The sequence below is a fragment of the Oncorhynchus keta genome, chromosome 2 (assembly GCF_023373465.1).
Source record: "Oncorhynchus keta strain PuntledgeMale-10-30-2019 chromosome 2, Oket_V2, whole genome shotgun sequence".
Classification (NCBI taxonomy): domain Eukaryota; kingdom Metazoa; phylum Chordata; class Actinopteri; order Salmoniformes; family Salmonidae; genus Oncorhynchus; species Oncorhynchus keta.
The window spans coordinates 20,405,566-20,432,632 of NC_068422.1; the positions used below are offsets into that span (position 1 = coordinate 20,405,566).

The window sequence follows — 27,067 nt, forward strand, 5'->3', positions numbered from 1 at the left end:
TTAATGGGTGGCTGAAAATAACTATCTGAAAGCCATGCCTCCAATCTGATAAGCAGTCAATCTGCAGAAATTGGCGCTGACAGACATGGCAGCTCTGCTTCTTGCTCCTAAGCAACTTTGCAGTATTTTGTTTTGTTGTGTGTTATTTCGTACATTATTAGCCCAGCATGCTTTGTTTGTTATTACTTACAGCTGGAAAATTTTTTTGGATATCAGAGCGGTGGTAACTCACCAACATTACGACCAGAAATACAACTTTCCCGAATTGTATCTTTTGTTTCTACCCTCCATGGCAATTGAACTTATCCCAGAGGCTGCTTCAAGACACCACCGGCAGAGAAGAGGTATTCGGAATGAACTTATAGTCTGACTCAGGAGGTGTGCACACCATCCATTGCTTCTGAGTATATTACTCGCTAATGTTCAGTCCCTGGACAATAAAGTAGAAGAGGATCTCCTTCCAGAGAGACATCAGGGACTGTAACATATTCTGTTTCACAGAATCATGGCTCTCTCCAGCTCTCTCTCTGTCCCCATCCATACAGCCAGCTGGGTTCTCAGTACATTGCACATACAGGAATAAAGAACTCTCCGGGAAGAAGAAAGGCGGTGATGTATGATTAACTACTCATGGTGTGATTGTGATAACGTACAGGAACTCAAGTCCTTTTGTTCACCCGACCTAGAATACCTCACAATCAAATGTCGACCGTATACCTCCCAAGATAATTCTCTTCAGTTATGGTCACAGTCGTGTATATTCCCCCTCAAGCCAATACCACAACTGCCCTCAAGGAACTACACTGGACTTTGTGGAAAACTGGAAACCACATATCCTGAGACTGTATTTATTGTAGCTGGGGATTTTAATGAAGCAAATTTGAGGAAAACGCCACTGAAGTTCTATCAATGCATTGCCTGCAGTACTCACACATCAAAAACTCTTGACCATTGTTACTCCCCCGCCGTCCCTTTGGCAAATCAGATCACAACTCTGTCCTGCTCCTCCCTTCCTATAGGCATTAACTCAAACAGGAAGTACCCTTGCTAAGGTCTATTCAGCGATGGTCTGAGCAATCAGAATCTATGCTTTAAGATTGTTTTGACCACGTGGACTGGGATATGTTGTGGGTTGCCTCTAAGAATAACATTGACGTATACACAGACAAAGTGACGGAGTTCATCAGGAAGTATATAGGGGATGTTGTTCCCACTGTGACTATTGATACCTAGCCAAACCAAACAGCGTGGATATATGGCAGCATTCGTGCACAACTGAAAGCGCGAACCACCGCATTTAATCATGGCAAGGTGACTGGGAATATGGTTGAATACAAACAGTTTAGTTATTCCCTCCATAAGGCAATCAAACAGGCAAAATGTCAGTACAGAGACAAAGTGAAGTCGCAATTCAACAGTTCAGACACGAAACGTATGTGGCAGGGTCTACAAACAATCATGGATTACAAAGGGAAAACCAGCCACGTCGCAGACCCCCGACATTTTGCTCCTGGACATGCTAAACACCTTCTTCACCTACGTTGAGAATAACACAGTGCCACAGATGTGGCCCGCTCCCAAGACTGTGTGCACTCGCTCTCCATGGCCGACGTGAGTAAGACATTTTAGCGTGTTAACCATCGCAAGGCTGCCAGACCAGAAGGCATCCCTCCGAGCATGCACTTCTGTCATCATGAAGTGCTTTGAGAGGCTAGTTAGGGATCACATCACCTCCACCTTACCTGACACCCTAGAACCACTCCAATTCGCTTACCGCCCCAATAGATCCACAGACGATGCAATTGCCATCGCACTGCCCCAACCCGTCTGGAGAAGAGGAATAACTAAGTAAGAATGCTTTTCATTGACCAAAACTCAGCCTTTAACACCATAGTACCCTCCAAGCTCATCATCAAGCTTGCGGCCCTGTGTCTGCACCACACCCTGTGCAACTTGGTCTTGGACTTCTGGACTGGCCGCCCCCAGGTGGTGAAGGCAGGAAACAACACCCCCACTATGCTGATCCTCAACACAGGGGCTCCACAAGGGTGCATGCTCAGCCCCCTCCTGCACTCCCTGTTAACCCGTGACTGCGTGGCCATGCACGCCTCCAACTCAATCATCAACTTAGCAGACAACACAAGTGTAGTAGGCCTGATTACCAACAATTACGAGATAGCCTACAGGGAGGAGGGGAGGGCCCTGCCAAGAAGATAACCTATTCATCAACATCAATAAAATGAATGAGCTGATTGTGGACTTCAGGAAACAGCAGAGGGAGCATGCCCCATCTACATCGACAGGACAGCAGTGGAGAAGGTGGAAAGCTTCAAAATCCTCAGAGTACACATAACTGACAATTTGAAATGGTCCACCCACACAGACAGTGTGGTGAAGAAGGTGCAACAGCGAAATTTAGGCTTGGTCCCTAACTTTTACAGATGTACAATTGAGAGCATACTGTCAGGCTGTATCACCCAGTGGCGGTGAGTGCCATTTAAGATGAGGGAGGAAAATCTTTTTTCATGAGTATGGCCTTATTTCTTATTTAGAGTTCCAGTGGGCTAAACTAGCTAGCTGCATTTTCTAGCTAAGTAAGTGAAAGTGAAAGTTTAAAAAATTTGGAAATCTCTCTCTCTCTTTCTTTCTTGCTTGTCCTTCATTTTGAAATACTTTTTTCTCTCTCTCTTTGAGTCAACTACTCACCACATATTACACACTGCAGTGCTAGCTATCTGTAGTTTATGCTTTCAGTTCTAGATGTATTCTCTGATCCTTTGATTGGGTGGACAAAATGTCAGTTCATGCTGCAGGAGCTCTGGTAAGGTTTGAGGGCGTCCTCAGGAAGTTGTCATATTTACTGCGTACCTCTATAGAAGGGGGTGAGAACCATAAGCCTGCTAGGTTTTGTGTTGAAGTCAATGTTCCCAGAGGAGGACAGAAGCTAGCTGTCCTCTGGGTACACCATGGTGCTACCCTAAAGCGTGCTGCTGAGGGTACTGTGGACCTTCATTGCAAAACAGGGTGTTTTATTAAATTGTTTGGTGACGTGAATATATTTAGTATAGTTTTTCCTAAAAATGATAGCATTTTAAATGTTTCACTATTGAAATTTTTATGAAATTCACTGAGGATGATGGTCCTCTCATTCCTTCTTTGAGAAGCCTCCACTGTTGTGAACATGTGTTTGATGTGTGTGTGTGTGTGTGTGTGTGTGTGTGTGTGTGTGTGTGTGTGTGTGTGTGTGTGTGTGTGTGTGTGTGTGTGTGTGTGTGTGTGTGTGTGTGTGTGTGTGTGTGTGTGTGTGTATCTAAAGGCCAACGGAAATTATCTATTTACAGACGCCACCCACAAAATCCCGTGACCCTCAGTGTGGGGGCTGAGAGAGGGAGAGAATATTTATTACCATTCTACACTGTGCAAAACATTAACAACACCTTCCTAAGATAAACGGCCTCAATTTATCGGGGCGTGGACTCTACAAGGTGTCGAAAGCGTTCCACAGAGATAATGGCCCATGTTGACTCCAATGCTTCCCAGAGTTGTGTCAAGTTAGTTGGATGTCCTGTGGGTTCTTGATACACACAGGAAACAACTATTGAGTGTAGAAAATCCAGCAGCGTTGCAGTTCTTGACACACTAAAACTGGTGTGCCTGGCACCTACTACAAAACCCTGTTCAAAGGAACTTAAATATTTTCTCTTGCCCATTCACCCTCTGAATGGCATATATACACAATCCATGTCTCAATTGTCTCAAGGCTTAAAAATCCTTCTATAACCTGTCTCCTCCTCTTCATCTACACTGATTGAAGTGGATTTAACAAGGGACATCAATAAAGGATCATAGCTTTCACCTGTATTCACCTGGTCAGTCTATGTAATGGAAAGAGCAAGTGTTCTTAATGTTTTGTACACTCCGTGTATGTCCTTACTACAAAATACATTTTATTCTCTGCATTCTAAAAACGGTTGGCTTGCCAACTTGCTCCTAACCACTGATACAGGGACAGTTATTTATCATCCCATTATGAATAGGAATATCTTCAGGGCTAAGGTATTTTGATCGTTGATCTGTGGTCAAGGGCAGCCTCTAGCTCTAGCAGACTAGTTGCATCCCAAATGGCACCCTATTCCCTATTGTTGTGTCTTTGGCTATGCCGGATTAAGTTATATGACATGCTATTCTATAAAATCAAATCCTTTCTCTGTAATTAATATTACCTGATTAAGCTAATCATGTAACTGTAATTAACTAGAAAGTTGGGGCACCACGAAATAATGTTTATAGAGCTGTTATCTTCCGAATAAACCCTTAAAGACCTGGTAATATTTTACATCAATTGCAGTCAATATTAATCGTCACTTTATTTCAGTCTCATCTGAAAGTTGTAAATTCTTGATTAACTTCACGAACCCTGGCTAACAAGTTGAATCAGCAATACAAACTTTGGTTTAATTATTTATTTACTAAATACCTAAATAATCACACAGAATGCAAATGATGTCATACAGAAAACGTCCCGGGTGAACGGAGCTGAAATGACGGCTGGTTACGCAAAGGAAAGGGGGTTGGGTTTGAGTGAAAGAACGGGAAGACTGAGGAACAAAGGGAGAAGCTATGCTGTCGTAAATACAGTATCTTATGCGTACTAAATTATCGCCCATTTGGAAAAGGAAAATCAATATTTACTCTGTAGGTAGGTTGATCGTAGATGCTGGCCGTGTTGCCCAACAGAGATCTTCCTGTCCTCGGAAGAATGTCTCTGGTGGTAAACTGGATACGTTGTAGTATCGTCTTTGTGTGTTAGACTGGATCTGTCGTCTGTCCTTTCCATGCCCACGTTTACAGCGGACGCTGCTAACTCAATGGCTAGGATGTATCACTTTTGTAGTGAATAAGAGTTCAAAGTTCATACCATTCACAACCAAAGCTCACGCTGAGGTTGGCTTAGTTCTGTAGTTGACATGTTAGTCCTTTTAACGTGGGACCGTCGTCTTCACATCCTCAGAACAGCTTATTATCTGAATCCTTCTGACATCGGACCGTCGTCCTCACGTCCTCGGAACAGCTTATTATCTGAATCCTTCTGACATCGGACCGTCGCCCTAATGTACCCGGAACAGAAAGTTACATTTTCGTAAAGGGCTTATATAGTGGAGGGAGAGAAGGTTGTGTTTCATAGTTTATAACCAATGTCTCTTCACAGGGGCGGGCCACAGATGGAGCAGAGCTTTAACCTTATGAAAACCCAATTCTCTCACTTGGAAGCTAAAATTACATTTAATCTTTTCACAAATAGTTTGATATTTAAACATTTAAATTGCATAACAATTCCATGTGAATCTGTGTGTAGACTTTCCAAGATACAGTTTATGTCATCCTATCATTAATAAGAACGTCTCAGATGACAACCGAACTGAGATCATATTCATTAAGTACAAATGTATATTTTCAACTAGTTGGATTACCGAAATATGGTTCCTTTCCCCCCACCTTTTTATGTTCCCCGACTCTCTATGTTTAACAAAGGCTTTTCAAGAGTCCTTCAGTAGAGTCAAGAGAGGAAAGGGAGAAGAGTATTTATGGGGGGGTTATAAACCTTACCCACAGGCCAACGTCATGACACTTTGTAAGGGGATATGGGCCTGGTCAAAGTACTGCACTATATAGGGAATAGGGTGGCATTTGGAGCACACACTAAAAGGCCATCCCTGTCCCTCCAGGTATGAATGAATTAAGCTGTATGGAGGTGTTGAGTAGTAGTTACTGCATGGAACCTCCAGGGGACCAGGGGTGTGAGGGAGCAATCAGGTAGGCTTGGATGTGTCTCATGTCAGCCTATCTGGGTGGAGGATGGAGGTGGCTGGCTGTGATAGAACATGCAAGGGACCCCTTCACACGCACACACACACACACACACACACACACACACACACACACACACACACACACACACACACACACACACACACACACACACACACACACACACACACACACACACACACACACACACACACACTCTCTCATTCATATTCCATTCACCCAGTTCAATTTAACAGCGATAGGTTTAGGCTACTATATCAAATTTTACACACACACACACACACACACACACACATACACACACACACAGACACACACACACACACACATCTTGAACAGCTATTCTTGTGGGGACACACAATTCAGTCCCATTCAAAATATTTTTTTCCCTAACCCTTACCTTAATCCTAAACCTAACCTTAGTTCCTAACCCTAGCCCTAAAACTAACCCTATCTCCTAACCCTAAACCTAATTATAACCCTAACACTAATTCCAACCTTAACCCTAAACCCCTCAGAAGTAGCATTTGACCTTGTTGGGACCAACAAAATGTCCCCAGTTGGTCAACTTTTTGATGGTTTACTATTCTTGTGGTCCCCACAAGAATATTTAAACATGTTCACACACACACTAATACCCCCCACACCCGACACACACTCTGGGGTGAAAAACAAATCTTCAGAGTCAGTAAGACACCTCATGACAGTCTGATCCCTGAGGGAAGTAGCAGTCCGAGCAGAGTGGGGAAGGCAGCCAAGCAGAGCTACATTGGATCAGTGTTAGGTCATGAGCGCTGGGTAATTGCTAATCTCACTTTTAATTGAATCTGGTGGAGTGCAGTGTCTCGTATCGAGGAGAGAGAGAGAGGGCTGGGGAGAAGGCAGTGCAGCGACAGGGCCATCCAACCTGCCTCAATCTGCTATGAACTCACAACATTGGACTCCACATACGTGATGATGCCGCCGAAAGACTAAAAACTATTTATTTGTAAATGAAGAGAGGAAGGGGGGATGGAGAGAATGGCGTAAATTAGGAGTGGAGCGAGAGATGCCTCTGTCTGTCTATCCTCCGTGGCTCGTTACATGTCAGTGTGTGTTGCGTTGGGTCCCATTGAAGCACACATATCAAACTGGCACCAGGTCAGTGCTCTCTCTCTCTCTCTCTCTCTCTCTCTCTCTCTCTCTCTCTCTCTCTCTCTCTCTCTCTCTCTCGTCTCCTCGTCCTCCTCCTCTCTCTCTCCATCCCTCGTTCAACGAGTGCCAACCAGAACAGGCGTGTGTGTGAGCGCCTCATTCTTTATATCTTTTTCACTCCCCCTCTCTCTGTGTCAGCGCTGAATCCAGAGTCTGCTTGTGTTGGTGTGTGTGTGTTTCTTGTACCGTGCTGGCTCCGAGCAATTTGTGAGCGCTCACATACAAACACAGCACACTAGACCCACGCTACTGAGACACGCTAGCAACAGTAGAGCCTCTGAATCCGCTCTGCCCCAATCACACACTGGCTAACAGATCACTTCACACACACACAGCCCTCCCTTTTCCTCCTCTTCATCCTCCTCCTCTCTCTCTCTTTCGCTCACTCGCTCCTCTCGCTTACTCGCTTTCTCCATCACTCGCTCTCCTTCGTTCTCTTGCTCTGAACACTTCCTTTGGTGGCGGAGGAGTGTGTGACTGTGTGTGTGTCCAGTGCAGGGATAGCAGCGGAGAGAGAGAGAGATAAAGACGGAGACAGAGACAGAATGCCAGCAGAGTGACAGCCAGCAGTCAGTAACAGGACAGAGAGAGAAGAGAGAGAACCTTGAGACTACAACTGACTGTGAGTACTCTTTTTTTCTATCGCATGCCAATTATTTTCTATCCTCTTCTCTCACTCTCTTACAATGGAGGAATCGGTAACTACTGTACTGGACTAGTTGTGTTTCTTATGGAGGGATGACACACACTGTACACACACAGACACACTGTACACACACACACTGTACACACGCTGTAGACATACAGTAGAGCATATACAGTGATTACTGAACACACAGAGAAGCATGGGAAAGACTGGTCACACATGCTATTCATACTTACAGCAATACAGACATAGTACCCACATTTACAAGTTTATACAAGTGCGATTGCATATGAACTCAGACACACACAGATGTAAATAAACGTCTCATATTCAAACACATTTCATCACGATAATACAGTAGGGTAAAACTGTGTGAATCACCGGCCATCACACGTTAATGCAATGTACATCCTACACTGTACGCATTTGTGCACACACCTCACACATGCACCCGCAAACACGCACGCACACACACACGCACACGCACACGCGCACGCGCACACACACACGCACGCGCACACGCACACACACACACACACACACACACACACACACACACACACACACACACACACACACACACACACACACACACACACACACACACACACACACACACACACACACACAGGTATGCAATCAAAGGTATGACATTCTCCTACAGAATTATGTACAGAGTAATTATGTGAGTTGATTTCATGCTGTTTGGTGGAAAAGTGGTATTTTCATGGATGTAGGTACACTTGGTCACACAGTATGTAAACATTTTTACTGAGACAACACTGGACTGTGTGTGTGTGTGTCTACTCAGGGTATCAATGTGAAGAGGTCTCAGAGATCCAACGACAAGGTCAGAAACAGACACAAGACCGGGACCAAGGTAAAGGGTCTAGGACCGACATGAAATACACAATGTGTGTGTGAATATGAGTCAGTGTGAGACTTAGTTTCAGGGGCTCTCTAGTGATTCTACGGCCTTACAGTTGGTGAAGAGGCATATTGAAGTGTCTAGTATTGTCTGTTTTATTATGGGAAACAACACTAGCTATTTTGTTCGCCTGAGCGGTATCTCTCTGTGGCTACACTAACCTATATCCCTCTCCTCCCCGAAGTGAAGCGTCTGATTTGTGGAATCACCAGTGTAGCACACAGACTTCACAGTAAGATAAGATTTATTCATTTCAGCTTTTCGCTTCTCTTTTGTAAAATATAGATGGATGGTGGCGAGGGAGGGAGGTAGGGAAGGGATAAGATATAGAGTGCTGCGTTGACGCTGAGGACAGCAGAGAGGAGTGAGAGTTAGAGCGAGAGAGAAAGAGCGAGAGAGAGATAGCGAAATAGAGTGAAAGACGATATTACCATTCCTGATTACTTTTTACAACTCAGAATTCTTTGTCTGTCATAGCCAAGTATGGTATGTGTGAATGCATTTCCTGTGTGTGTGTGGTACACATACTAAGCGTGACAGGATGTGTATTTTCTGTGTGTTCAATCAAGTCCATTTGAATAGATTAGGAATAGATTCTTTGGAGAGCTAAATACATATAGTGATTTGTGACATTCTGTCTTTCCAGACCAACGTCCCACAGAAAAACCTATATGGGCCTTTAGCTTGTCAGCGGGGACATATTCAATAGGAGTGTGCTCATGCATTGAGTTTATTGAGTTTGTTTTGTCTGATTTCACATGGCAACAGATGAAAAACAATCTGTTTACCTTACATTTTGGACTTATTGTATTGTACTGATCAACAACATTTGCATAGAATAAGTAATTTTTATTTTATAAAAGTGTGTGCTGTCTCTTTAAGACGAATGACATCATTCACACACAAAGTCTGTTCCAGGCTTGAGCATGGATGATATTGACTGGGAGAGACGTGAGGCGGGGGAGACGAAGTGAATGAATAACGTTTGTGGTCGCAATCAGCTTTGTTATGAGCAAAATGTTCCTTTATGGTTTGCATATTATCGCAAACAAGGTACGAGGGTTGGCTTCAGCTGTAAGCTAGCAAGGAACGTTAGCCTACAAAGCTGGAAGAGGTATCTTCTTGCATAATTGTGTTCCGAACTGAACATTGTTTTGGGAACAGTAATTAGTAGATTCAACATCTCTACATGCTGTGTAGCATTATTCAAGTATCTTAACTTCTGTGCAGTGTAAGTGGTGATGCAGCCCAGACTCCCAGTGATTGCGGTGTTTCCTAAGGACAGGCTAGAGCTAGCAATGAGTAAGGGGAGCAGGCACGGTGCTCTCGTGCTACAAGGGGACAATCAGTAGACGACATGAGACACATTTGACAAAAGTACCAAAAGTAACATACATTCTAGTACCAAACCATGTTTAATGTTCTAGTATCGTGAAAGTACAAACGTTTCCTCAAGAAAGTGTGTTTGTGAGCAGGAATGTATTGTCTTCAAGTAGTGTGTGTGTATCTGCTGGAGTGTTTGTGTTTGCATGTGAGTGTGTAAGCAGGGTTGTGTGTATCTGCTGGAGTGTTTGTGTTTGCATGTGAGTGTGTAAGCAGGGGTGTGTGTATCTGTGGGAGTGCACCTGCAGTGTTCGGCATTTTGCGGGTGTGTATGATCTATATGTCTTCAGGAGAGTGTGTCTGCAGGGGTTTGTGTGTGCAGTGTTTGTGGGTAGATTCTGGGCTTATATGGGGAGGGTGGTAGACAGCATGTCTGAAGCTTATGCAGGGATTTTCTCTGTAGGCCTATTTCTCTGAATTTTTCCCCATAATTATCAGTATTTGTCCCGTATTCTCTGTATTCCTACACAACAGGGAATTTCTGTGTCTGTTCACGTAAAAATTATTTTCTATATGTGATATGAGTTTGAGGTTTGAGCAATGGAAATGAGAGCTTGTGAAGATACCTTTTAGTTTTCATCTGTTCCAGGAAGTGTGTGTGTGTGTGTGTGTGTGTGTGTGTGTGTGTGTGTGTGTGTGTGTGTGTGTGTGTGTGTGTGTGTGTGTGTGTGTGTGTGTGTGTGTGTGTGTGTGTGTGTGTGTGTGTGTGTGTGTGTGTGTGTGTGTGTGTGTGTGTGTGTGTGTGTGTGTGTGTGTGTGTGTGTGTGTGTGTGTGTGTGTGTGTGTGTGTGTGTGTGTGTGTGTGTGTGTGTGTGTGTGTGTGTGTGTGTGAGCGCAGGTGTGTTTGATGGGATGAGAGAGTGTTTGCCTGTCTCAGTGAGGACAGTAACACTGGGAGCCATATCCCCTGGAGGCTCTTACTTTAGCCAGGAAGCAGAACATTGCAGTAGTGTTAAGTAGCTTGTAATTACAGTGAAAAGACACAGTTCTAAGTAGAGAGAGGAATGGAATTAGACTATATACGTTAGCTTCTAAAAAAGAAAGAAATAAGAAATGAAATGTTTAAAAGTGTTTCTGACCTTGTTGCATGCAATTGCAACACTGTTAGCTAGCAAGCTATTTACCAGACTGCCGGCAAATGCACACGGTATTGTGACTGGATACCATAGTGTAAATTTAACCTTATGCTATTTTCTGAAGAATGAAGACATCAGACAGCAGTGGCTGCTTTCATTTAGAGTGGACAGGCTGCACCGGAAATTACAATCATGTCGCGTCTGTGCAGTGCACATTTGGAATGAAGTTGCTTTATTAACTAGGGAGAACATTCAATGGGTATTGCCGGGAAGCTAATCCTGAAGACGGATGCTGTACCTTCATTGACAGTGAATCTTGCAAGTGCTGACCGTAACGTAAGTATCAGAGTTTGATGAGTCTGACACGGTAGCCAACATTTGGGGGGGATCTGGGGGCTAACATGAGATAATGCAACTGTGACTGTGGCTGCTTTTGACTTGTGAATTATATATTTTCTGTAATAAACCTGATAGTCACTATGTGTTTTTTTTGTGGTGTGTATAGTATTTGTAAATCACCCCTGAAAATCGTATTTTGCCATTCGAGTGTGTGGGTTGTTGTCTTACAGTTGATGCAGCTTTTGTCATTGGGGCTAATCATGATGATTAGGGAGGGGGTTATTAGTATTTCACTTTCCAAATCCTTACACTTCAACGAGGTCACCTTGATCCAGCGCCGTATGTGGGGAGGCTGTGCTAGCTGTCCATCCCAGGACCCTTTTCTGTCCAGTGTGATAGGCCTAACAAGGAAGAGGCAATTTCTGGATTTGTCTCCTGCTTCAGTCTTGGGGATGACTGATGCTAAGTGGGTGACTGAAGCCTGCTTGATTGAAGCAGGGTACATGGGTCAATCCCCACGCCATTACAACACCGCTCCCAGCCTATACCGTTGACACCAGGCAGGATGGGAACCGGGATTCATTGGACCAGGCAATGTTTCTCCACTCCTCAATTGATCGTGTGCACACTGGAGCCACTTCTTTTTGTTTTTAGCTGATAGGAGTAGAACCCGGTGAGCTCATCTGCTGCAATAGCCCATCCGTGAAAAGAATGGATGAGTTGTGCCTTCTGAGATGCCGTTCTACACACCACTGTTCTCCTTTTTTCTGTCATCAACAAGGTTTTTTTTACCCACAGGACTGCCGCTGACTGGATGTTTTTTGTTTGTCGCACCATTCTCGGTAACCCCTAGACACTGTCATGCGTGAAAATCCCAGGTTTCTGAAATACTGGAAATGTCAGGCCTGGCACCGACGGTCATAGCATGCTCAAAGACACTTAGGTAACTCATTTTGCCCATTCTAACATTCAATTGAACAGTAACTTAATGCCTTGATGCCTGTCTGCCTGCTTTATATAACAAGCCACTGCCAAGGGACTCACTGTTTGTAGTAGCGAAACATTTTCAAGAACGGGGTGGTGTACCTAGTAGACTATTAGGCTTATAGTAAAAAAAAAAGTGTTCTGATGGGGTCCTGCACATTGTAGGGTGTCCGTGTGCCTACATTTCATTTGGTAAGTATTCTGACCCCTTCACTTTTTCGACATTTTGTTACGTTACAGCCTTATTCTAAAATGGGTGAAATAAAAAACAAATCCTCATCAATCTACACAAAGTACCCCATAATGACAAAGCAAAAACAGGTTTTTAGTGTCTTTTTTTTGTGCTAATTTATAAAAAATAATAAACAGAAATACCTTATTTACATAAGTATTCAGACACAAAATTGAGCTCAGGTGCTTCCTGTTTCCATTGATGATCCTTGAGATGTTTCTACAACTTGATTGAAGTCCACCTATGGTAAATTCAATTGATTGGACATGATTTGGATAGGCATACACCTGTCTATATAAGGCCCTACAGTTGACAGTGCATGTCAGTGCAAAAACCAAGCCATGAGGTCAAAGGAATTGTCCATAGAGCTCAATGGAGAGATATGGGGAAGGGTACCAAAACAAATCTACAGAAATCTACAGCATTGAAGGTCACCAAGAACACAGTGGCCTCCATAATTCTTAAATGGACAATGTTTGGAACCACCAAGACTCTTCCTAGACCTGGCCGCCAGGACAAACTAAGCAATTGGAGGAGATGGGCCTTGGTCAGGGAGGTGACCAAGAACATGATGGTAATTCTGACAGAGCTCCAGAGTTCCTCTGTGGAGATTGGAGAACCTTCCAGAAGGACAACCTTCTGTGCAGCACTCTAACAATCAGTCCTTTTTGGTAGGGTGGCCAGACGGAAGCCACTCCTCAGGAAAAGGCACATGACAGCCCCCTTGGAGTTTGCCAAAAGGCACCTAAAGGATTCTCAGACCATGAGAAAGAAGATTCTCTGATCTGATAAAACCAATATTGAACTCTTTATCCTGAATGCCTATCGTCACGTCTGGAGGAAACCTGGCACCATCCCTAAGATGAATAATGTGGATGGCAGCATCATGTTGTGGGGATACTTTTCTACGGCAGGGACTGGGAGACAGGATGGAGGGAAAGATGAACGGAATGAAGTACAGAGAGATCCTTGATGAAAGCCTGCTCCAGAGGCTCAGGACTTCAGACTGTGGCGAAGGTTCACCTTCCAACAGGAAAATGACCCTAAGTACACAGCCAAGATAATGCAGGAGTGGCTTCGGGACAAGTCTCTGAATGTCCTTGAGTGGCCCAGCCAGAGCCATGACTTGAACCCGATCAGACATCTCTGTTGAGACCTGAAAATAGCTGTGCAGCGACCCTCTCCATCCAACCTGAAAGAGCTTGAGAGGATCTTCAGAAAAGAATGGGAGAAACTCCCCAAATACAGGTGTGTCATGCTTGTATTGTCATACCCAATACGACTTAAGGCTGTAATCGCTGCCAAAGGTGCTTCAACAAAGTACAGAGTAATTGACCTGAATAATTGTAAATGTGATATTTATGTTATTTTCTTTCGCAAAAAAATATAAAACACAATTTTTTCTTTGTTATTATGGGGTATTGTGTGCAGATTGGTGATGGGGAAAAACACAATTGAATCCGTTTTTGAATAAGGATGTAATAAAACATTTTGGAAAAAGGGGTCTGAAAACTTTCCGAATGCACTGTATATTAGGCTGTGATATATATTTTTCTGTCAAATGATGTCTCACCATTATTTGTGAAGAGTGTTCATTTTGACAAATATTTAGGCTATGCTGGCCTATTGTAAAATTTAAAATAAATGTCTGATCAATATATGCAATTCGGAACATATTGTCAGCTATATTGCTAATGAAGAGGCATCAATAAATTGACCAGTACACTTATTGTATGCTGTTTTTATGTACAGTGCCTTCAGAAAGTATTCACACCCCATTACTTTTTACACATTTAGTTGTGTTACAGCCTGGATTTAAAATTGATTCAATATAGATTTTTTTGTCACTGGTCTACACACAATAACCCATAATGTCAAAGTGTAATTAATGTTTTTCGGAATTTGTAAAAATTAATTAAAAAGGAAAAGCTGAAATGTCTTGAGTCAATAACTATTCAACCCCTTTATTATGGCAAGTCTAAATGAGTTCATATAATAAGTTGCATGGACTCTGTGTGCAATATTAGTGTTTAACATGTTTTTTTAATGACTAGCTCATCTCTGTACCCCACACATACAGATAATTGTAAGGTCCTTCAGTCGAGCAGTAAATTTCAAACACAGATTCAATAACAAAGACCAGGGAGGTTGTCCAATGCCTCGCTAAGAAGGGGACCAAAAAAAAGAGGCAATGAATATCCCTTTGAGCATGGTGAAGTTATTAATTACACTTTTGATAGTGTGTCAATACACCCATTCACTACAAAGATACAGGCGTCCTTCCTGACTTAGCTGCCGGAGAGGAAGGAAACTGCTCAGGTATTTCACCATGAGGCCAATGGTGACTTTAAAATAGTTACAGAGTTTAATGGCTGTGATATGAGAAAACTGAGGATGGATCAGCAACATGTTTAGTTACTATACAATACTAACCTAATTGACATAGTCAAAAAAAAGAAGGAAGCTTGTACAGAATATAAATATTTTACACATTTAAAGTCCCTGCGGACGTCCTCCCTGAGACGACATCTAAAATGATCAATCAAGGCCCTGTCGTTCCATCCTGCTCCTGCTGCCAAAGTCCTAAACTCTAGGGCAAAATCCTGTACGCTCCTCTTCTCCTGACGCAGGTGAAAAAGCCGTTCACCCGCCGCCCGACCCTCGGGTGGATGGTCAAAAACAGCTCGGAATCGGCGGGTGAACTCTGGGTAATTATCCTTAGCCGAGTCCGGACCATTCCACACTGCGTTGGCCCACTCGAGGGCTCGCCCAGTCAAGCAGGAGACGAGGGCGCACACGCTCTCCTCTCCAGAGGGAGCAGGACGCACGGTAGCCAGGTATAGTTCCAGCTGAAGGAGGAAAACCTGGCACCCAGCCGCCGATCCGTCAAACTCCCGTGGGAGTGTCAGCAGAAGAGCCCCAGAGCCAGATGTGGTCGCAGAAACAGGAGGTGCTGGAGAAGGGGTTCCTAGAGATGAGGTGGGGAGGCCACTCCTCTCCCATCGATCCATTCTCTCCATCATTTGGTCCATAGCAGAACCAATCCGGTGAAGCACGCTGGTATGATGGAGGACGCTCTCTTCCATCGATGGGAGAGGAGACGCTGCTGCTCCTGCTGATTCCATGGTGGTGCGGGATTCTGTCACGTCTAATCAAGGTGGGTGGAATCAGGCGCAGAGAGCAGATATATAAGGTTTATTCTCCGGTGAAAAAAATAAACACGGTCAACCCAAATACACACAGGGTGAAATTATCCAACACAGGATAACAGACTAACCGGAGAACAAGAAACACAAAAAACACAGACAGACGAAATGAATGACAAAATAAACAATCCCGCACAAAACAAGGGCGGGACAACCTACATTATATACAGACACTAATTAACTAAACAACACACAGGTGAAACCAATCAGACAAAACCAACAGATACACGAAAAGGGATCGGTAGTGGCTAGTAGGACGGTGACGACGACCGCCGAGCACCGCCTGAACGGGCAGGAGAGCCAACCTCGGCGGAAGTCGTGACAAACAATGTGGCAAGGTAATACACTTTTTGTCCTAAATACAAAGTGTTATGTTTAGGGTAAATTCAATACAACACATTACTGAGTACCACTCTCCACATCTTCAAGCATAGTGGTGACTGCATCATGTTATGGGTATGCTTGTAATCGTTAAGGACTGGGAGTTTTTCAGGATAAAAAAAAGAAACAGAATGGAGCTAAGCACCGGCAAAATCCTAGAGGAAAACCTGGTTCAGTCTACCGTCCACCACCCACTTGCAGGTTAATTCAACTTTCAGCAGGACAATAATCTAAAACACAAGACCAAATCTACACTGGAGTTGCTTACCAAGAAGACAGTGAATATGCCTGGGTGGCCGAGTTACAGTTTTGTCTTAATTCTACTTGAAAATCTATGGCAAGACATGGAAATATTTGTCTTGCAATGATCAAAAAAACAATTTAGAGCTTGAACAATTTTAAAAAGAATAATGTGCAAATGTTTCACAATCCAGGTGTGGAAAGCTCTTCGAGATTTACCCAGAAAAACTAACAGCTGTAATCTCTGCCAAAGGTGTTTCTACAAAGTATTGACTCAGGGGTGTGAATACCTACGTAAATTATTTCTGTATTTCATTTTCAATCATTTGTGGCAAAACATTTGAAAAAACATATTTTCACTTTGTCATTATGGAATATTATGCGTGAGAAAAACGTTTTAAATTTGGCTGAAACATCAACATGTAAATTAAGTCAAGGGGCATGAATGCTGTCTGAAGGCACTGTACATTCCCTTATGTCTAAGCTTCTAAGTTGATTTACTAATTCTTGTGAAGAAGTGTATAAGTGAACTGTGTTCTGTAATTAGGTACAAAACAATAGAATTCCAATTGGGTATTGCTGCTGTTTGTCTGATATTCAACAGTCCATGATCTGTTGACCATGGGAGCATTTTGCAGAGAAAATGGGTTGAGGCATACTATTTATGCTCGGAATGACATGTTGCCCATTGTTTACCTCGTCATTAATGACATGTGGCCAATTGTTTAGCTTGTTACCTGGCAACGACCACAAGGAGCAGTCAGTCAAGGCAAGCTCATGAATAACCCCCCCCACTCAGCCTATTCTTTCAAGCTTCCTGATGGTTAGAGATGAGAGAAAAAATACCATTTCTTAAATTCTGAGCATTTTCTAGTGTAAAACTATTATGGGTGTGTCACGATCGTCGTAATGATTGGACCAGCATGGTAGGCGTACATTATCCTTTAATAACTGAACACCGAACAAAAACAACAAACTACCAAATGAAACGTGAAGCTACTGGTGTGCACACAGGCAACTAACTGTAGACAAGATCCCACAAAACACAATGGGGATAATGGCTACCTAAATATGATCCCCACTCAGAGACAACGATAAACAGCTCTCTCTGATTGGGAACCACACCATGCCAGGCCAACATAAAATCATTTAATCACCTAGATGACCAAGCCTAGTCACTATCACGCTCCAACCAACACAGATAATAAACGTCTCTCTATGGTCAGGGAATGACATGGTGACGTTTTGGTCATTCAAAGGTTATAGAAAAAAATGTATACCATTGGGATTGAACACGCAAATATCGGATCCAGTTTAATGGGATTATGTTTTAGCAAAACCCAAGCCTATTTGATGTTAACAGAACTTACTGTTGTCCCTCATGGCCAGATTTGAGGGCATTTTCTGGCATCTTCAGGACATGGACAGACATGCTATTTCAAAGTCAATCTTGCTGTATGTTCAGACAACAGACACTGCCTAGGATTAATTATTTGTTGTATATTTCAATTAAATGTTTAATCTAAGTAATTGATTAGACAGATTATATACAAACTGCTAATATACAAGTGGGGCAAAAAAGTATTTAGTCAGCCACCAATTGTGCAAGTTCTCCCACTTAAAAGAAGAGAGAGGCCTGTAATGTTCATCACAGGTACACTTCAACTATGACAGACAAAATGAGAAAAAAATCCAGAAAATCACATTGTAGGATTTTTAATGAATTTATTTGCAAATTATGGTGGTCAATAACAAACGTTTATCTCAATACTTTGTTATATACCCTTTGTTGGCAATGGCAGAGGTCAAACGTTTTCTGTAAGTCTTCACAAGGTTTTAACACACTGTTGCTGGTATTTTGGCCCAGTCCTCTATGCAGATCTCCTCTAGAGCAGTGATGTTTTGGGGCTGTTGCTGGGCAACATGGACTTTCAACTCCCTCCAAAGATTTTCTATAGGGTTGAGATCTGTAGACTGGCTAGGCCACTCCAGGACCTTGAAATGCTTCTTACGAAGCCACTCCTTCGTTGCCCGGGTGGTGTGTTTGAGATCATTGTCATGCTGAAAGACCCAGCCACGTTTCATCTTCAATGCACTTGCTGATGGAAGGAAGTTTTCACTCAAAATCTCATGATACATGGCCCCATTCATTCTTTCCTTTACACGGATCAGTCGTCCTGATCCCTTTGCAGAAAAACAGCCCCAAAGCATGATGTTTCCACCCCCATGCTTCACAGTAGGTATGGTGTTCTTTGGATGCAACTCAGCATTCTTTGTCCTCCAAACACGACGAGTTGAGTTTTTACCAAAAAGTTATATTTTGGTTTCATCTGACCATATGACATTCTCCCAATCTACTTCTGCTCTCTAGCAAACTTCAGACGGGCCTGGACATGTACTGGCTTAAGCAGGGGGACACGTCTGGCACTGCAGGATTTGAGTCCCTGGCGGTGTAGTGTGTTACTGATGGTAGGCTTTGTTACTTTGGTCCCAGCTCTCTGCAGGTCATGCACTAGGTCCCCCCGTGTGGTTCTGGGATTTTTGCTCACCGTTCTTGTGATCATTTTGACCCCACGGGGTGAGATCTTGCGTGGATCCCTAGATCGGGGGAGATTATCAGTGGTCTTGTATGTCTTCCATTTCCTAATAATTGCTCCCACAGTTGATTTCTTCAAACCAAGCTGCTTACCTATTGCAGATTCAGTCTTCCCCGCCTGGTGCAGGTCTACAATTTTGTTTCTGGTGTCCTTTGACAGCTCTTTGGTCTTGGCCATAGTGTAGTTTGGAGTGTGAATGTTTGTCGTTGTGGACAGGTGTCTTTTATACTGATAACAAGTTCAAACAGGTGCTATTAATACAGGTAACGAGTGGAGGACAGAGGAGCCTCTTAAATAAGAAGTTACAGGTCTGTGAGAGCCAGAAATCTTGCTTGTTTGAAGGTGACCAAATACTTATTTTCTACCATAATTTACAAATAAATTCATTTACAAATCCTACAATTTTATTTTCTGGATTTTTTTTTCTCATTTTGTTTGTCATAGTTGAAGTGAACCTAAGATGACAATTACAGGCCTCTCTCATAATTTTAAGTGGGAGAACTTGTACAATTGGTGGCTGACTAAGTACGTTTTTGCCCCACTGTATATGTTGTATTTCTTTCCCACTATGATATCAGGACAACCTTCCAGCTGACAAAACTGTACAGTCCCTTGTAGTAAACTTGTAGATGATTTACTATTATATTAAACATTTATAATTTAATTTATTTTGTATGCCAGCAAAGCAACATCCAACAACATCCAGCTTTGCTATTTATTACCTGTCAAGGGGGGTTGGTGGTGTATTTGAGAAGGAGATTGTTGCATTATGAGAGGGTTACTGTACACAGGCATTGCGTCCCAACTCCAGTCCTCCAGTATCAGGTGAGATTGTCTGGGGCTACAACACAAATGTGTGCTGTTGGGAATACTGGAGGACTGGAGTTGGGAAACACTGCCCTATATAATGTTTTTGTAGTGATTTTTACTATTTTCTGAATAGTGAAAATAGTGAAAACAAACTATGAAATAAAACATATGGAATCATGTAGTAACCCAAAATGTGTTGAACAAATCTAAATATATTTTATCATTTGGAATCTTCAAAGTAGCCACCCTTTGCTTTGATGACAGCTTTGCACACTCCTGACAATCTCTCAACCAGCTTCATGAGGTATTCACCTGGAAAGCATTTCAATTACCAGATGTGCCTTGTTAAAAGGTAATTTGCGGAATTTCTTTCATTTTTAATATGTTTGAGCCAATCAGTTGTGTTGTGACAAGGTAGGGGTGGTATACAGAAGACAGCCCTATCTGGTAAAAAAACAAGTTCATATTATGGCAGGAACAGTGCAAATAACCAAAGGGAAATGACAGTCCATCATTACTTTAAGACATGAAGGTCAGTCAATCCGGAAAATGTCAAGAACTTTGAAAGTTTCTTCAAGTGCAGCCGCAAAAACCATCAAGTGCTATGATGAAACTGACTCTCATGAGGACCGCCACAGGAAAGGAAGACCCAGAGTTATCTCTGCTGCAGAGGAAAGTTCATTAGAGTAACCAGCCTCAGAAATTGCAGCCTAAATAAATGCTTCACATAGTTTTTATATACTTATTTAACCTTTATTTAACTAGGCAAGTCAGTTAAGAACAAATTCTTATTTACAATGACAGCCTACCAAAAGGCAAAAGGCCTCCTGCAAGGACGGGGGCCTGGGATTTAAACATTTTAAAATAAATACAACATAAATATAAGACAAAACACACATCACAACAAGAGAGACACAACACTACATAAAGAGAGACCTAAGACAACAACTTAACAGCAAAACATGACAACACAGCATGGTAGCAACACAACATGACAACAACATGGTAGTATCACAACATGACCACAACATGGTAGCAACACAACATGGTAGTTCATGTAACAGACACATCTCAACATCAACTGTTCAGAGGAGACTGCATGAAACAGGCCTTCATGGTCGAAATGCTGTAAAGAAACCACTACTAAATGACGTCAATAATAAGAGGAGACTTGTTTGGACAAAGAAACACAAGCAATGGACATCAGACCGGTGGAAATTTGTCCTTTGGTCCGATGAGTCCAAATTGAAGATTTTTGGTTCCAACCACCGTGTCTCTGTGAGACGCGGTGTGGGTGAACGGATGTTCTCCGCATGTGTATTAACCATCGTAAAGCATGGAGGAGGAGGTGTTATGGTGTGGGGGTGCTTTGCTGGTGCCATTGTCTGATTTATTTTGAATTCGAGTCACACTTAACCAGCAAAGCATTCTGCAGCGATACGCCATTCCATCTGGTTTGTGCTTAGTGGGACTCGATGGTGGGATTTGTTTTTCAACAGAACAATGACCCAACACACCTCCAGGATGTGTAAGAGCTATTTTACCAAGAAGGAGAGTGATGGAGTGCTGTATCAGATGACCTGGCCTCCACAATCCCCCGACCTCAACCAAATTGAGATGGTTTGGGATGAGTCGGACCGCAGAGTGAAGGAATAGCAGCCAACAAGTGCTCAGCATATGTGGGAACTCCTTCAAGACTGTTGGAAGAGCATTCCAGGTGAACCTGATTGAGAGAATGCCAAGAGTGTGCAAAGCTGTCATCAAAGCAAAGGTTGGCTATTTGAAGAATCTCAAATATAAATATATATTTTGATTTGTTTAACATTGCTTTGTTAACTACATGATTCTATGTGTTATTTCATAGTTTTTATGTCTTCAGTAATATCCGACAATGTAGAAAATAGTAAAAATTCAGAAAAACCCTTGAATGAGTAGATGTTCTTATCAAAGCACAAGGCAAGACCCAGTTGCAGACACAGGAGGCAGATGGTTGGAGTCTTACAATGTTTATGAATCCAAAAAGTGGTAGGCAAGAAAATGGCCATGTACAGGCCAAAGGTCAAAACAATTTCAGAGTCCAATAGGTACTGAAGGGCAGGCAGATTCAAGGTCAGGGTAGGCAGGATGATCAGGCAGGCGGGAAAGTAGTCCAGAGTCAGGCAGAACCTGGAAAACCGGGAAGACTATCAAAAGAAAATAGAAAAGGAGTATGGGGAAAAACACGCTGGTTGACTTGACTAAACATACAAGACGAACCGGCACAGAGAGACAGGAAACACAGGGATAAATACACTGAGGAAAATAATCAACAATCACAGGGAAACAGATCAGGGCGTGACAGTTCTAAAACTTTTAACCGGTAGTGTATATTGTATTATACAGGATACATTTCAAAAAGAAACCTAGGTCTCAATTATATTGACCATTATTTAACTAGGCAAGTCGGTTAAGAACAAATTATTTTCATGTCAGCCTAGGAACAGTGGGTTAACTGCCTTGTTCAAGGATAGAACAACATATTTTCGGGGGATGCGATCTCACAACATTCCGGTTACTAGCCCAAAGCTTTAACCACTAGGCTACCTGCCGCCCCAGTATGTATTTGCTGCTAAAATAAAGGTTTAAAAGTTAAATGAAAGGTTATACATAGTGTATATATATATATATATATATATATATATATATATATATATATATATTATATTTCTTCGCAAATTTACACAAAATAAAAAACTGAATCATCACATTGCATAGGTATTCAGACCCTTTACTCAGTACTTTGTTGAAATGCCTGTGGCTGTGATTACAGTCTCAAATCTTCTTGGGCATGACGCTACAAGCTTGTCACGCCTGTATTTGGGAGTTTCTCCCATTCTTCTCTGCAGATCCTCTCATGCTCTCTCAGGTTGGATGGGGAGCATCGCTCAACAGCTATTTTCAGGTCTCTTCAGAGACATTTGATGGGGTTCAAGTTCGGGCTCTGGCTGGGCCACTCAAGGACATTCAGAGTCTTGTCCCGAAGCCACTCCTGCATTGTCTTGGCTGTGTGCTTAGGGTCATTGTCCTGTTGGAAGGTGAACATTCACCCCAGTCTGAGGTCCTGAGTGCTATGGAGCAGGTTTTCATGAAGGATCTCGCTGTACTTTGCTCTGTTAAGCTTTCCCTCGATCCTGTCTAGTCTCCCAATCCCTACTGCTGAAAAACATCCCCACAGCATGATGCAACCACTACCATGCTTCATCATAGGGATGGTGCCAGGTTTCCTCCAGATGTGAGATTTGACATTCAGGCCAAAGAGTTCAATCTTGGTTTTATCAGACCAGAGAAACTTGTTTCTCATCAAATCAAATCAAATCAAATGTATTTATATAGCCCTTCGTACATCAGCTGATATCTCAAAGTGCTGTACAGAAACCCAGCCTAAAACCCCAAACAGCAAACAATGCAGGTGTAAAAGCACAGTGGCTAGGAAAAACTCCCTAGAAAGGCCAAAACCTAGGAAGAAACCTAGAGAGGAACCGGGCTATGTGGGGTGGCCAGTCCTCTTCTGGCTGTGCCGGGTAGAGATTATAACAGAACATGACCAAGATGTTCAAATGTTCATAAATGACCAGCATGGTCAAATAATAACAAGGCAGAACAGTTGAAACTGGAGCAGCAGCACAGTCAGGTGGGCTGGGGACAGCAAGGAGCCATCATGTCAGGTAGTCCTGGGGCACGGTCCTAGGGCTCAGGTCAGTTGAAACTGGAGCAGCAGCATGGCCAGGTGGACTGGGGACAGCAAGGAGTCATCATGTCAGGTAGTCCTGGGGCATGGTCCTGGGGCTCAGGTCCTCCGAGAGAGAGAAAGAAAGAGAGAAGGAGAGAATTAGAGAACGCACACTTAGATTCACACAGGACACCGAATAGGACAGGAGAAGTACTCCAGATATAACAAACTGACCCTAGCCCCCCGACACATAAACTACTGCAGCATAAATACTGGAGGCTGAGACAGGAGGGGTCAGGAGACACTGTGGCCCCATCCGAGGACACCCCCGGACAGGGCCAAACAGGAAGGATATAACCCCACCCACTTTGCCAAAGCACAGCCCCACACCACTAGAGGGATATCTTCAACCACCAACTTACCATCCTGAGACAAGGCCGAGTATAGCCCACAAAGATCTCCGCCACGGTACAAACCAAGGGGGGGGGCGCCAACCCAGACAGGCTGACCACAACAGTGAATCAACCCACCCAGGTGACGCACCCCCCCAGGGACGCCATGAGAGAGCCCCAGCAAGCCAGTGACTCAGCCCCCGTAACAGGGTTAGAGGCAGAGAATCCCAGTGGAAAGAGGGGAACCGGCCAGGCAGAGACAGCAAGGGCGGTTCGTTGCTCCAGAGCCTTTCCGTTCACCTTCCCACTCCTGGGCCAGACTACACTCAATCATATGACCCACTGAAGAGATGAGTCTTCAGTAAAGACTTAAAGGTTGAGACCGAGTTTGCGTCTCTGACATGGGTAGGCAGACCGTTCCATAAAAATGGAGCTCTATAGGAAAGCCCTGCCTCCAGCTGTTTGCTTAGAAATTCTAGGGACAATTAGGAGGCCTGCGCCTTGTGACCGTAGCGTACGTGTAGGTATGTACGGCAGGACCAAATCAGAGAGGTAGGTAGGAGCAAGCCCATGTAATGCTTTGTAGGTTAGCAGTAAAACCTTGAAATCAGCCCTTGCTTTGACAGGAAGCCAGTGTAGAGAGGCTAGCACTGGAGTAATATGATCAAATTTTTTGGTTCTAGTCAGGATTCTAGCAGCCGTATTTAGCACTAACTGAAGTTTATTTAGTGCTTTATCCGGGTAGCCGGAAAATAGAGCATTGCAGTAGTCTAACCTAGAAGTGACAAAAGCATGGATTAATTTTTCTGCATCATTTTTGGACAGAAAGTTTCTGATTTTTGCAATGTTACGTAGATGGAAAAAAGCTGTCCTCGAAATGGTCTTGATATGTTCTTCAAAAGAGAGATCAGGGTCCAGAGTAACGCCGAGGTCCTTCACAATTTTATTTGAGACGACTGTACAACCATTAAGATTAATTGTCAGATTCAACAGATCTCTTTGTTTCTTGGGACCTAGAACAAGCATCTCTGTTTTGTCCGAGTTTAATAGTAGAAAGTTTGCAGCCATCCACTTCCTTATGTCTGAAACACATGCTTCTAGCGAGGGCAATTTTGGGGCTTCACCATGTTTCATTGAAATGTACAGCTGTGTGTCATCCACATAGCAGTGAAAGTGTACATTATGTTTTCGAATAACATCCCCAAAAGGTAAAATATATAGTGAAAACAATAGTGGTCCTAAAACAGAACCTTGAGGAACACCGAAATTTACAGTTGATTTGTCAGAGGACAAACCATTCACAGAGACAAACTGATATCTTTCCGACAGATAAGACCTAAACCAGGCCAGAACATGTCAGTGTAGACCAATTTGGGTTTCCAATCTCTCCAAAAGAATGTGGTGATCGATGGTATCAAAAGCAGCACTAAGGTCTAGGAGCACGAGGACAGATGCAGAGCCTCGGTCCAATGCCATTAAAATGTCATTTACCACCTTCACAAGTGCCGTCTCAGTGCTATGATGGGGTCTAAAACCAGACTGAAGCATTTCGTATACATTGTCTTCAGGAAGGCAGTGAGTTGCTGCGCAACAGCCTTCTCTAAAATTTTTGAGAGGAATGGAAGATTCGATATAGGCCGATAGTTTTTTATATTTTCTGGGTCAAGGTTTGGCTTTTTCAAGAGAGGCTTTATTACTGCCACTCTCATGGCCTGAGAGTCCTTAAGGTGCCTTTTGGCAAACTCCAAGCGGGCTGTCATGTGCCTTTTACTGAGGAGTGGCTTCCATCCGGCCACTCTACCACAACGGCTTGATTGGAGTGCTGCAGAGATGGTTGTCCTTATGGAATGATCTCCACAGAGGAACTCTGGAGCTTTGTCAGTAACCATCAGGTTTTTGGTCACCTCCCTGAACAAGGCCATTCTCACCCTTCTGTGTTCAGACATTTTTTGGTACCCTTCCCCAGATCTGTGCCTTTATACAATCCTGTCTCGGTTTTCTACCGTCAATTCCTTTGACCACATGGCTGGGTGTTGGATCTGACATGCACTGTCAACTGTGGTACCTTATATAGGTGTGCGCCTTTCCAAATCATGTCCAATCAATTGAATTTACCACAGGTGGACTCCAATCAAGTTGTAGAAACATCTCAAGAATGATCAATGGAAACAGGGTGCACCTGAGCTCAATTTCATGTGTCATAGCAAAGGTTCTGAATACTTATGTTTACATTTGATAAAAGTAGAGACACAGCGTTACAAAATGGTATATCGTTCACTGCATTTTGAAGAACAATGGGAAAGTTGATAAACTTGTAACCTCACTTCTGAGAAAATGGTCTTTGAATGTTTTGGGACTACTGCTGGAGAGATCTCTTTTGTCTACACCCATTCAGCATTGTTCACACCCTCTTAAGCCAGCCCCACCCATCTCTTTAAGGATTCACATGTGAGGTCATGTGCTAAACAGTGAGTAGTGTAGTAAAGATTAAGACTAAGTGGTAAAAGCAGTAGCCTAAAATCAGTGATGGAAAAAGTACCCAATTGTCAAACTTGAGTAAAAGTAAACATAACTTAATTACTTTACACCGCTGCTTACAATAAGGAAAAATTCTAGGTAAACAGAAAGTGTCCAGATAAAAATATTTTATAAATATTAGATGACGCTTACCCAGACAGTCTATATTGATGGGTCATATGAAAGAAATGCTGTAACAACAGCCACATCTTGCTAAGTGGATGGGTTTCTACAGAAAGTGTAAATGGTACAGCCAAATGGTTACGTGCATAGTACCAAAAGATATAGATAGTGTCAATATAAATCAAATATAAAGTGTGTACAAGAACAATATCAGTGATAGATGAGGTAGTTATATGCATACAATCAGGGGTAAAGTGGCTGAGCAGCAGAAAAAAAAAATGTGAATAGTGGCACTGCAGATAATTCTGATGACTGGTCCGTATGAACCACGCATGAACAAGGGAATCTATATTCAGAGAGCCTGTTTCTGTCCTGCCCTTGACTTTGGTGCAGGGCTTGTGATGTCCATAGCCTCTTTGTCGCTAAACTCCCAGATCTTCTCAAAAAGATATGTTTGTCTAGCTGTGTCCAGTCCAGGTGG

The 27,067-nt window shown here is 43.0% G+C and overlaps 1 protein-coding gene across 4 annotated transcripts in view; it reads left to right on the forward strand.

The window, feature by feature from the left end:
• Nucleotides 1-7,314: 7,314 nt before the first annotated feature.
• LOC118361047 (RNA binding protein fox-1 homolog 3-like) overlaps nt 7,315-27,067 on the forward strand; it is an 886,398-nt gene continuing 866,645 nt past the window's right edge. For 3 of the 4 annotated variants that reach the window (XM_052473504.1, XM_052473533.1, XM_052473513.1), the window contains exon 1: nt 7,315-7,645. The gene's annotated coding sequence lies outside the window, so the exon portion shown is untranslated. Of the gene's footprint in view, nt 7,646-8,480; nt 8,550-27,067 lie in introns of all 4 variants that reach the window. The other variant, XM_052473505.1, reaches the window with a different exon arrangement.